Raw genomic sequence first — 10770 nt, 5'->3', positions numbered from 1 at the left:
AGGAGTTATACTCAAGCTTGGATTCCGTGAGAATTGGTTTAATTTCATTATGCAATGTGTCTCCACTGTTGAATACCGTATTAGGTTTAATACAGAGGAAAGTGAGAGTTTTAAATGCACTGGGGCTCAGGCAGGGAGATCATCTGTCCCCTTATCTCTTGTTATGCACGGAAGGTCTGACTTCTTTGTTAACACAAGCGGATGAAAATGGAAGCATTTCAGGAGTTAAGGTGTGTAGAGACACACCTCCTGTTACAAACCTTCTCTTTGCTGATGATTCTGTAATCATCATGAAAGCAAATGTGCAAAGTGCGGAAGCGTTGAGATCAGTTCTAGATTTGTATTGCATGGCCTCAAGGTAGATGGTCGGTGTCAATAAATCTAGTATCTTCTTTAGTCCAAACACGAGTACAAATATGTACGACTCTAAACAACATGACACAGGGCCTACATGACAGATACTTAGGATTGCCTGCCGATGTGGGATTAGATAAAACAAATTGTTTCCAATACTTAATTGATCATATTGTTAAGAAAATCACTCGTTGGAAGGAAAGCTTGTCCCGGCAGGAGGAAAATAAATTCTTCTTAAAGCGGTTGTTCAAGCCATACCCACCTATGCAATGCCAGTATTTAAAATTCCTAAAAAATTGCGAAGAAATTATTGACGCGATGGCACACTTCTGGTGAGGAGATGAGGACAACCAAACAAGGATGCATTGGATGTCTTGGTAGAAATTGTGTAATCCAAATAATCAAGGAGGAATGGGGTTTAGGGATATACACCATTTTTATTTAGCCATGCTTGCTAAGCATACTTAGCGCCTTACCGAGAATCGACATTCCCTTTGCGCTGCTATTTTGAGAGCCAAATATTATCCTAATGGTGATTTATTTAATACTAATCTAAAAAGGGTTCGTCCTTTACTTGGCAAAGTATTGTGGCAGGTTTATGTTCCCTGAAGCGTGGCCACATTTTCCGAGTGGGGAATAACTAGAATATTAACATTTGGGAGGATGCGTGGATCCCTAATTGTGAAAATAGAAAAATATTACTCCCAGAAGAGGTGAGCTATTATCCAAGGTGGCAGATTTGATTGACCGTATTCTTAGTATTTGGGATGAAGATATGATACGCCTCCAACGTATCTATAATTCTTTATTGTTCCAGGTTGTTATATTATCATCCTTGGATGTTTTATAATCATTTATAACAACTTTATATCATTTTTTGGGACTAACCTATTGACATTGTGCCCAGTGCCAGTTGCTGTTTTTTTGCTTGTTTTTTCCTTCGCAGAAAATCAATATCAGATGAAATCCAAATGCCACAAAACACTTTGGAGTTTTTTTGGACCAGAAGGGAACTTGAGTACCAAGGATGCTAGCCAGGGGAGGACCAAGCTGTAACGACTTAGATGCGGCCCTTTCCTTATTTAGGGGCGAGGCCCCAAAAGGGCAAAGAGGTGCATCTACACATTTCGCAAGCAAGATAATCATAGAATATAAATAACTGAAAGAGTGACAAGTAGGGCATACACTTGCCATATGATAAAGTACATAGTCGTACATTCATACATTATTCAAAACATCGAATGGTCGGACTACGGACAAGATAAACGTCACATAGGGCCTGCTGATACGTCCCAAACGTATCTATAATTTCTGCTTGTTCCATGATCTTTTGGGTGACATTGTTATATGTTTTGCTACACTTTTATATCATTTTACACATATTTGGACTAACCTACTAACTCAGTGCACCCAGGGCCAGTTTTTGTCTGCTGATGTCTATTTTGCATGGGCTTTTACCCAATTTTCCGAAGCCCGAAAACATCCAGAAAAATATATATAAAAAATCAGCGAAACAGAAGCTTCGGGATCACCGAAGGGGGGGCAGAGGGGGGGCCATGGGCCTCCCATGCGGCCTGCTGGCGCGGCCAGGGCCCAGGCCACGCCAGGAGGTCGCCTGGGTGGGCCCCACCTCCTCCGGTGCCCTCCTTTGGCCTATATTTAAACTTCCATGAGGAAATCCTCGCAAGCTGTCTGGAATCACGAATTTCTCCATTGTTCCACCGCCGCAACGCTTCCAAGATCAGGAGCATCAGGAGACCTCTTCCCGGCACCCTGTCGGAGGGAGGATTGACCTCCGGGAGCTTCTCCACCGCCATGGACGCTTCCCAGATGTGTCGTGAGTAGTTTCCCTTGGACCATGAGTCCATGACCAGTAGCTATGTGATGTCTTCTCTCCAATCTTGTGCTTCAGTGGTTAGTCCATGTGAGCTGCCCTACATGATCAAGGCATGTATGTAATCATCTTGCTTTTGCTATGCTCGGTTTGTTGGGATCCGATGGATTATGAGATTATGTTCAGATTGTTATGAGTTATATATTTGATTATCCTTTTATATTATGTTCCTTAGTGATTCATGCATGTTCTTCGTTGCTTTTTATTGCTTTGGCCAAGTAGTAGATCGTAACTCCAAGAGGGAGCATTATGCATGATTGTGGGTTCGAGCCCCTCGATGTCTAGCTTGAGTGACAGAAACATGAGACTAGGGGGTGTGCTTTTGCCACCAGGGAGAAAACAACGGTGCTTGTGACCAGGGTTGCAAGGATTGTTTACCTTACACATAGTTCGTTAATGCAGTTGTCCGTTGCTTTGAGTTTACACTTAGTGTGGGGCTCGCAACTTAATACTGGAGAGATGTTCTGGATTGATATGTCAAGGTGGATGATTAGTAAGTAGATGTTGATGAATAAACGGACTACTTGTCTTGGCGTACTGCCCATTACTATTGAACCTCATACTATCAAGGAGCATAATTAGCATTGCGGTGCGATCATAATCCTGTCAATTGCCTAACTGTGATTTGTTTACCCCTAGCATAGTTGTTTATTGTCTTTTGGGAGAGAGACATCAATAGTGAACATCATGTGACTCCTCTCCATATCACCATCATCATTTACACCTCCATCATTTACCTCTTTGTTTACTTTTCCATTGCAATCACTATTACCTTCCCGCTTGTGTTTTGATCCGTTGCAAACTACAAGGCCAGAGAGATTGACAACCTCTCTGTACTCGTTCGGAGCAAAGTTATTTGTTGTGTGTGCAGGTCCACGTCTTCTTCTAGCGCTAGGGTGGAAGACACCTACTTGTGGAGCCTAGGAGTCCTCCTGGTTCGATAAACCTTACTATCTCCGTGTAAGGGAAATTTGCTGCTCACTACGTCTCCACCTTCCACTTGGGGTATCCAATGAGGGGCGAGAAGTATATACATCATCTCATCATCACCTGCCGCTGTCCTCATCGAACTCCCACTTCAGCTGGCTGTCATCGGGAACTCCTGCATCACGGGTACCTGTACCTGTGGGTGTTTGTAGTAAACAGTGAGCCACGAGGACTCAGCAATCTCATGACCTTGTTGTCTAGTCTAACTAAGTTAATTGGGTGAGACATGTTAAGTGTTTGAGTTTGCAGCATCCTAAGCATATATGGTGTCTATCTTACGATGAAAAGAATTAACATATGGTGGACTATGCAAGACGGTCGAAGACTGGGTTGATCACTGATACGTCCATTTTGCATCATGTTTTCATGTTGATATTTATCGCTTCTTTGGTTGTTATTTCACTTCACGGTACAATTCTTATGCCTTTTCTCTCTTATTTTGCAAGGTTTACATGAAGAGGGAGAATGCCGGCAACTGGAATTCTGGCCTGAAAGTGGAGCAAAGTTGAGATACCTATTCTGCGCAACTCCGAACGCCGTAAAAATCAACGAGGATTATTTTCCGGATTTATAAAAAATACTGGCCCGAAGAAGTGCCAGAGGGGCGCGTGCAGGTGGCCACAAGCCTGCACGGCCCGCCCCCCCAGGCCGCGCCATGAGGGCTTGTGGGCAGCCTGGTGGCCCACTGGCCCCCCTCTTCTGCTATATGAAGGGTTTCGTCCAGAAAAAAATCAAGGAGGAGGTTTTTCGTGGTTTCACCAGCGCCACGGGGTGGAACTTGAGCAGAACCAATCTAGAGCTCCGGCAGGACGATCCTGCCCGGGAAACTTCCCTCCCGGAGGGGGAAATCGTCGCCATCGTCATCACCAACACTCCTCTCATCGGAGGGGACTCATGACCATCAACATCTTCATCAGCACCATCTCATCTCCAAACCCTAGTTCATCACTTGTAACCAAAATCCGTCTCACGACTCCGATTGGTACTTGTAAGGTTGCTAGTAGTGTTGATTGCTCTTTGTAGCTGATGCTAGTTGGATTATTTGGTGGAAGAGTTTCTGTTCAGATCCTTGATGCTACTCATTACATCTCTAGTCATGAATATTATTATGCTATGTGAGTAGTTACTTTTGTTCCTGATGACATGGGATAAGTCATGCTAATAGTAGTAATGTGAATTTGGTATTCGTTTGGTATTTTAATATGTTGTATGTTGTTTTTCCTCTAGTGGTGTTATGTGAACGTCGACTACATAACACTTCACCATTATTTGGGCCTAGAGGAAGGCATTGGGAAGTAGTAAGTAGATGATGGGTTGCTAGAGTGACAGAAGCTTAAACCCTAGTTTATGCGTTGCTTCGTAAGGGGCTGATTTGGATCCACTAGTTTAATGCTATGGTTAGACTTTGTCTTAATTCTTCTTTCGTAGTTGCGGATGCTTGCGAGAGGGGTTAATCATAAGTAGAATGCTTGTCCAAGTAAGGGCAGTACCCAAGCGCTGGTCCACCCACATATCAAACTATCAAAGTAACGAACGCGAATCATATGAACATGATGAAACTAGCAGGACAGAAATTCCCGTGTGTCCTCGGGAGCATTTTTCCTCCTATAAGGCTTTGTCCAGGCTTGTCCCTTGCTAAAAAAGGGATTGTGCCACTTTGCTGCACGTTGCTAGTTTTGTTACTTGTTGCTTGCTACGAATCATCTCACCACACAATCACTTGTTACCGACAATTTCAGTGCTTGCAGATATTTCCTTGCTGAAAACCACTTGTCAGATCCTTCTGCTCCTCGTTGGGTTCGACATTCTTACTTATCGAAATGGCTATGATTGATCCCCTATACTTGTGGGTCATCAAGACTCTTTTCTGGCGCCGTTGCCGGGGAGTCAAGCGCCTTTGGTAAGTGGAACTTGGTAAGGAAACATTCATATAGTGTGCTAAAATTTATTGTCACTTGTCACTATGGATACTAATACTTTGAGGGACTTGTGGTGGGTAACGTAGCATAAATTCAAAATTTTCCTACGCATATTCAGATCTTCCTATGGAGAGACCAGCAACGAGAGAGGGGTAAGAGCATCTTCATACCTTTGAAGATCGCTAAGCGGAAGCGTTTCTAGAAAGCGGTTGATGGAGTCGTACTCGCATCGATTCCAATCTAGTGCCGAACTACGACACCTCCGCATTCAACACACGTGCAGCCCGGTGACGTCTCCCGCACCTTGATCCAGCAAGGAGGAGGGAGAGGTTGGGGAAGAACTCCAGCAGCACGACAGCGTGGTGTCGATGGAGAGACGAGGTCTCCCGGCAGGGCTTCGCCAAGCACCGGCAGAGAGGAGGAGGAAGAAGGGCAGGGCTGCGCCGAGGGAGAGGGAGAAGTCTGTCTCCCAAGGGCCAAAACCCCTCTCTATTTATAGGAGGAGGGGGAGGTGGGTGCGCCACCCCTAGGGTTCCCCCTAGGTGGTGCGGCAGCCACCAGATGGGAAAGGGGGTGGTGGCTAGGGTGGGAGGGGGTGGCACACCACCTGGTGGGCCTAAGGCCCACCTGCGCCTAGGGTTGCCCTCTCTCCCCACCACTTGCGCATTGGGCTGGGTGTGGGAGGCGCACCAGCCCACCTAGGGGGTGGTTCCCTCCCGCACTAGGCCCATCTAGCCTTTTGGGGTTGTTGCCCCCCTTCGGTGGACACCCGAGGCCACCTCCGGTGGTCCCGGTACGTTATCGGTGACGCCCGAAACACTTCCGGTGTCCAAAACCATCCGTCCTATATATCAATCTTTACCTCCGGACCATTCCGGAGCTCCTCGTGACATCCGAGATCTCATCCAGGACTCCGAACAACTTCCGGTAACCTTGTATAACAATTCCCTATAACCCTAGCGTCATCGAACCTTAAGTGTGTAGACCCTACGGGTTCGGGAGACAGGCAGACATGACCGAGATGCCTCTTCGGCCAATAACCATCAGCAGGGTCTAGATACCCATGGTGGCTCCCACTTGCTCCATGATGATCTCATCGGATGAACCACGATGTCAAGGATTCAATTAATCCCGTATACGATTCCCTTTGTTTGCCGGTATAGAACTTGCCCGAGATTCGATCGTCGGTATACCTATACCTTGTTCAATGTCGTTACCGGTAAGTCTCTTTATTCGTTCCGTAGCACGTCATCGTGTGACTAACTCCTTAGTCACATTGAGCTCATGATGATGTTCTACTGAGTGGGCCCAGAGATACCTCTCCGTCACACGGAGTGACAAATCCCGATCTCGATTTGTACCAACCCAACAGACACTCTGAGAGATACCCATAGTGCACCTTTATAGTCACCCAGTTACGTTGTGACATTTGATACACCCAAAGCACTCCTACGGTATCCGGGAGTTGCACAATCTCATGGTCGAAGGAAAAGACACTTGACATTAGAAAAGCTTTAGCATACGAACAATACGATCTAGTGCTATGCTTAGGATTGGGTCTTGTCCATCACATCATTCTCCCAATGATGTGATCCCATCATCAATGACATCTAATGCCCATGATCAGGAAACCATGATCATCTATTGACTAACGAGCTAACTAACTAGAGGCTTGCTAGGGACACATTGTGATCTATTTATTCACACATGTATTACTGTTTCCTGTTGATACAATTATAGCATGAACAATAGATGATTATCATGAACAAGGAAATATGATAATAACCATTTTATTATTGCCTCTAGGGCACATTTCCAACAGTCTCGCACTTGCACTAGAGTCAATAATCTTGTTACATTGTGATGTATCGAACACCCATAGCATTATGGTGTTGATCATGTTTTGCTCGTGGAAGAGGTTTAGTCAACGGGTCTGCAATATTCAGATCCGTGTGTACTTTACAAATATCTATTGCTCCACTCTGGACATGGTCCTGGATGGAGTTGTAGAGGCGTTTGATGTGCTTCGTCTTCTAGTGAAACCTGGGCTCCTTGGCTATGGTAACGGCCGCTTGGAACCACTCCAAGGTCGGTGATGAACTCCTTCATCCAAATTCCTTCATGAGCCGCTTCTGAAGCAGCTATGTACTCCGCTTCACATGTAGATGCTGCCACGACTTCTTGCTTGCTGCTGCACCAGCTCACTGCCCCACCATTCAAAACATATACATATCCGGTCTGTGACTTAGAGTCATCGGGATCTGTGCCGAAGCTAGCGTCGGCGTAACCCTTTACAACGAGCTCTTCGTCACCTCCATAAACGAGAAACATTTCCTTAGTCCTTTTAGCTTCGCTATGGGAGAGAAAGTCTCTTCGTAGCCAACTCCTTGAATTTGTCGAAAACCCTTTGCGACAAGTCGAGCTTTATAAATGGTTACATTACCGTTTGCATCAGTCTTCTTCTTGAAGATCCATTTATTTTCTATGGCTCGCCGGTCATCGGGCAAGTCCACCAAAGTCCATACTTTGTTCTCATACATGGATCCTATCTCGGATTTCATAGCTTCAAGCCATTTGTTGGAATCCGGGCCCGCCATCGCTTCTTCATAGTTCGAAGGCTCACCGTTGTCTAACAACATGGTTTCCATCACAGGGTTGTCGTACCACTCTGGTGCGGAGCGTGTCCTTGTGGACCTTCGCGGTTCAGTAGTAACTTGATCCGAAGCTTCATGATCATCATCATTAACTTCCTCTTTAGTTGGTGTAGGCGCCACAGGAACAACTTCCCGCGCTGCGCTACTATCCTGTTCGAGAGGGGGTGTAATTACCTCATCAAGTTCTACCTTCCTCCCACTTACTTCTTTCGAGAGAAACTCTTTGTCTAGAAAGGATCCGTTCTTGGCAACAAAAGTTTTACCTTCGGATCTAAGATAGAAGGTATACCCAATAGTTTCCTTAGGGTATCCTATGAATACGCATTTCTCCGCTTTGGGTTTGAGCTTTTTTGGTTGAAGTTTCTTCACGTAAGCATCACAGCCCCAAACTTTAAGAAACGACAACTTAGGTTTCTTGCCAAACCATAGTTCATACGGTGTCGTCTCAACGGATTTAGACGGTGCCCTATTTAAAGTGAATGCTGCAGTTTCTAATGCGTATCCCCAAAATGATAGTGGTAGGTCGGTAATAGACATCATAGATCGTAACATATCTAATAAAGTGCGATTACGACGTTCAGACACTCCGTTGCGTTGCGGTGTGCCAGGCGGCGTCAGTTGTGAAACGATTCCACACTTCCTTAGGTGTGTGCCAAACTCGTGACTCAAATATTCTCCTCCACGATCAGATCCTAGACACTTAATTTTTCTGTCACGTTGATTCTTGACCTTTCTCTGAAATTCCTTGAACTTTTCAAATGTCTCAGATTTGTGCTTCATCAAGTAGATATACCCATACCTACTCAAATCATCGGTGAGAGTGAGAACATAACGATAGCCACCGCGAGCTTCAACGTTCATTGGACCACACACATCAATATGTATTATTTCCAATAAGTCAGTTGCTCTCTCCATTATTCCTGAGAATGGAGTCTTAGTCATCTTGCCCATGAGGCACGGTTCACATGTGTCAAATGATTCAAAGTCAAGAGACTCTAATAGTCCATCAGTATGGAGCTTCTTCATGCGCTTAACGCCGATATGACCAAGGCGGCAGTGCCACAAGTATGTGGGACTATCATTATCAACTTTACATCTTTTTGTACTCACACTATGAATATGTGTAACATCACGATCGAGATTCATCAAGAATAAACCATTCACCAGCGGAGCATGACCATAAAACATATCACTCATATAAATAGAACAACCATTATTCTCTGACTTAAATGAGTAGCCATCTCGCATTAAGCAAGACCCTGATACAATGTTCATGCTTAAAGCTGGTACTAAATAACAATTATTAAGGTTTAAGACTAATCCCGATGGTAGATGTAGAGGTAGCATGCCGACGGCGATCACATTGACCTTTGAACCATTCCCGACGTGCATCATCACCTCGTCCTTGGCCAGTCTCCGCTTATTCCGCAGTTCCTGCTTTGAGTTGCAAATATGAGCAACAACACCGATATCAAATACCCAGGAGCTACTACGAGCGCTGGTAAGGTACACATCAATAACATGTATATCACATATACCTTTAACGTTGCCGGCCTTCTTGTCCGCTAAGTATTTGGGGCAGTTCCACTTCCAGTGACCCTTTCCCTTGCAATAGAAGCACTCAGTCTCAGGCTTGGGTCCACTCTTTTTCTTCTTCCTGGCATCTGGCTTACCGGGCGCGGCAACAGCTTTGCCGTATTTCTTGAAGTTCTTCTTACCCTTGCCCTTCTTGAAACTAGTGGTCTTGTTGACCATCAACACTTGATGCTCTTTCTTGATTTCTACTTCTGCAGACTTGAGCATCGAGTACAACTCGGGAATGGTCTTCTCCATCCATTGCATGTTGTAGTTAAGCACAAAGCCTTTGTAGCTTGGTGGGAGAGACTGGAGGATTCTGTCAATTATAGCATCATCCGGAAGTTCGACTCCAAGTGAAGTCAGACGACCGTGTAACCCAGACATTTTGAGTATGTGCTCAATGACAGAATTGTTCTCCTCCATCTTACAGCTAAAGAACTTGTCGAATACTTCATATCTCTCGACACGGGCATGAGCTTGAAAAACTAGCTTCAGCTCTTGGAACATCTCATATGCTCCGTGTTGCTCAAAACGCCTTTGGAGCCCCGTTTCTAAACTGTATAACATGGCACACCTAACCAGAGAGTAGTCATCACTCCGCGTTTGCCAGACGTTTAGAATGTCCCGGGCTGCTGCGGGAGCAGGAGGGTCACCTAGCGGCGCATCAAGGACATAAGCCTTTTTAGCTGCTTCAAGGATGAGCTTCAAGTTGCGAACCCAGTCCGCATAGTTGCTACCATCATCTTTCAGCTTGTTTTTCTCTAGGAATGCGTTGAAATTGAGGTTGACGTTGGCCATCTACAATATTTATAAAGACAAACCTTTTAGACTAAGTTCATGAAAATTAAGTTCATTTAATCATATTAAGTATGAACTCCCACTTAAATCGACATCCCTCTACTCATATAAGTGATACATGATCCATGTTGACTAACCCGTGTCCGATCATCACGTGAGACGGACTAGTCACCATGGTGAGAAACTTCATGCTGATCGTATTCAACCATACGACTCATGTTCGACCTTTCGGTCTCTTGTATTCGAGGTCATGTCTGTACATGCTAAGCTCGTTGAGTCAACCTAGGTGTTTCGCGTGTGTAAATCTGGCTTACACCCGTTGTATGCGAACGTTAGAATCTATCACACCCGATCATCACGTGGTGCTTCGAGGCAACAATCCTTCGCAACGGTGCACACTTAGGGGAATACGTTCTCGAAATTTTAAGAGGGATCATCTTATTATGCTACCATCGTTCTAAGCAATAAGATGAAAAACATGATAAACATCACAATGCAATCATATAGTGACATGATACGGCCATTATCATCTTTGCCCTTTCGATCTCCATCTTCAGGCATCGCATGATCATCATTGTCACCGGCG

This window comes from Hordeum vulgare, chromosome 3H, assembly GCF_904849725.1.
Source record: "Hordeum vulgare subsp. vulgare chromosome 3H, MorexV3_pseudomolecules_assembly, whole genome shotgun sequence".
In the NCBI taxonomy this organism is placed as follows: domain Eukaryota; kingdom Viridiplantae; phylum Streptophyta; class Magnoliopsida; order Poales; family Poaceae; genus Hordeum; species Hordeum vulgare.
This window is presented reverse-complemented; position numbering follows the sequence as displayed.